Here is a 2,673-nt window from a genome sequence, read left to right as displayed (position 1 = left end):
AATTCGCCTCCCCTATGCCTACCGCTCCGGCGGCAAGTGGTAGGGAGGGGAATTTCGCAGCCCCGACTCCGGCTATTTATGCTAGGTTTTTTTAATCCTCGTAGGTGCGGTGCTTTGGCGGATGGCTTCACTTCTTCTACGAGTTGGTCTAGCAAGCTCCAAACCTCCTCCAATTTGTCCGTCTGGACGGAATTGACGAAGCCCCGATATTGATTCTTACCGTCCCCTTGGGGCGGCGAGGTTAGACTTTTTGTCATGCATGTGCGATGGCAAGATTTGATATCAGATGCTTTGGATCGATGGCAAGATTTGATATCAGATGCTTTGGATCGATTTAGGGGTTTAACGACAAGGACTGTTGCTCTAGGGCATTGGTCCTTGCACATGCACGAAGACTTCATGGCTGTCATCAACATGGTAAGGTCGGTTCCAGTAGGGGAGCGACAACAACGGTGCATCGACGGCTCGTTCTTTCGGCAATAGTTGTAGCTCGGTGATCCAAGGACCACAATGTAAGTAGGAGTAGGTGTTTTGCACTTCATGAACTTTTACAATAGATCCTGATCCTTTTCACAATTTTTTTAGGGCCGTGCTACGCGTCGGCCGGCGGACGCCTCTGCAGCCGTAGATCTGGCACAATTCATTGCAACAAATGAAGTGTTTCAAAACCTCTTGCAACAAAGCTTATGTTGCAGAAACATTTGAACAGAGATTATGTTACAGATTCTTTTTGTCTTCACTTTTTTTGTAACATAGATAATGTTGTGAAAAGGACTTCCGCAACATGGATGTTGTTGCGGAATTTTTTTGCAATAAAAGATGATGTTGCAGCAGCACCGCCCTCATTGTTGTTGCGGTTTTGTAACTCCGTCGTTGTTGCAGAAACTTGTCAGCGTGCGGTGGCACGGTCGGACACGGGCAACGTCCGCCAGTAATGTTGCAGATTTTTTTTTCACATTTTTGCAACATGAGTTGTTGCGGAAGAAATTTCGCAATACAGATGATGTTGCAAAAAACTTTTTCCGCCACGCGCACATGGTCGCACGAAACCGCTAGAAATAGTACTAGATGGACCCATGCAAGACACGTGTCGCAAGAAAGAGGTGACGGACGCCTCGCATGAGATCTGTCGGCAGAAACCAATCATTTCCCATTTTTTTAGCATAATCTTTATTTTAGGGTACAGACAGAACTATTAAGTCCCAGCGTTACAGGACCACATTTTCTAGGAGACGTAGTACGAAAATAACAAGATGGCCCGCGTAATATTTTCTGCAAGGCCCACGGTGCGGCTTACGCTGGGCTAAGCCCAGACACTCACTACTAGCATTGCCACGGCCCACACAGGGGGCCGCCAACAGCCCACCCACTCCTGGACTGTTCTTTGTTACTCTCTACTGATCACAAAAAATACTTCTGTTCTCAAAGAAAAATTACTTCTTCTAAAAAAAAGATCATAAAAAAATACTTACTCTACTGATCATAAAAAGAAAATTAGGGGAGAAGACAAAGCTGTCAAAGTCCGGGCGTCGCCGTCAGCACGCCCCCTCCGCCGACCATCCGGCGAGTGGCAGCGGCTCAACGTCGTCATATCCGCATCAAGAATCAGGGGACGGGGACTTACTAGATGAATCCCTGACGCCGCCTTTATTCCATTTCCATGTACGTGCGTGGATAGGGGAGAACAACCAATAATGCACCAGCACCCCTCCGATACCCCCTTCTGTGGCTGCCATCCACAAGGAAAATGATCAGTCACACATCACACAGGTTCCTTTCAACTTCACAGATCAAGCAAGGGCCTCTTTGATCCGCAGTAATGTCAAAACATAAACATTGAGTTGCAATGGCATGTCCATTTGAATATATCAAGACTTCGGTTTGTTTGATCGTCTCACAGTAAAAAAAAGGTAGGGGTATAATTTTCTATGAAATGTAGCCAAAGATACACAAAAAAGAGAGAGAGGAAAGACAGAGTGTCCAACGAAAACATACATAGTATACATCTGAAAACAGAGTGCGCTGGAAGGATCATCTTCAGTTTTGAGGCCTCCGTCGATCGGGAGAAACTGATGATCATTCTGATATAGGGCATCCATATTATCTTCTCTTTTTGTCAAACGACGGCGACAGCAGGATACCTATATCATTGAGATGACGAACTAACAGAAAATACCAGCATCCTTTACGTGCCAAACTGGAAGTAAAGCCTAAGCTAGGAGGAGGAGCTTTCCAGGGCACGCCTGCTCGACCTACAAAACACACTTTAAATTTCAGGACCGCACAAAGGTGCCAAAACAGACCATCTCTGGATCTGTATCACTAGGAAAGGCACAGGACCAAATGGAAAGCAAATTTGTGGCAGTTCAATCTGGAACTAGCAATCAAGTAGGGCACCAAGTTGCACAAGAGATCTATCCCAAGTGATTCATCCATGGCATGCATGTAATGATGCCCACATTGAATGCCCCAATCTCCATGAAACATTACACGCATATAGCAATGATCTAGAGTATATAGTATATAGGAACCTAATTTTCAAACCTTATAGCCACCCTCTCAACTGACATACTCCCTCTAAACAAATATAAGACGTTTTAGGCCACTAAAGTAGTGACCTAAAACGTTTACAGAGGGAGCAAGTACAAAAAATGGCATAACTATGGTCGTAGA

General features: G+C 45.3%; 1 protein-coding gene across 1 annotated transcript in view; it reads right to left on the bottom strand.

Moving 5' to 3' along the window:
* Positions 1-1,175: 1,175 nt before the first annotated feature.
* The window catches only part of LOC119287166 (cyclic phosphodiesterase-like), a 10,041-nt gene continuing 8,543 nt past the window's right edge, over positions 1,176-2,673 (bottom strand). Inside the window, exons 5-6 of the transcript XR_005140759.1 lie at positions 1,996-2,252; positions 1,176-1,729 (exon numbers count right to left, since the gene is read on the bottom strand). The gene's annotated coding sequence lies outside the window, so the exon portion shown is untranslated. The remainder of the gene's footprint in view (positions 1,730-1,995; positions 2,253-2,673) is intronic.

This window comes from Triticum dicoccoides, chromosome 1A, assembly GCF_002162155.2.
Source record: "Triticum dicoccoides isolate Atlit2015 ecotype Zavitan chromosome 1A, WEW_v2.0, whole genome shotgun sequence".
NCBI lineage: Eukaryota > Viridiplantae > Streptophyta > Magnoliopsida > Poales > Poaceae > Triticum > Triticum dicoccoides.
Note: the sequence above shows the minus strand (reverse complement) of the source record. Positions and strands in the feature narration are given on the sequence as shown.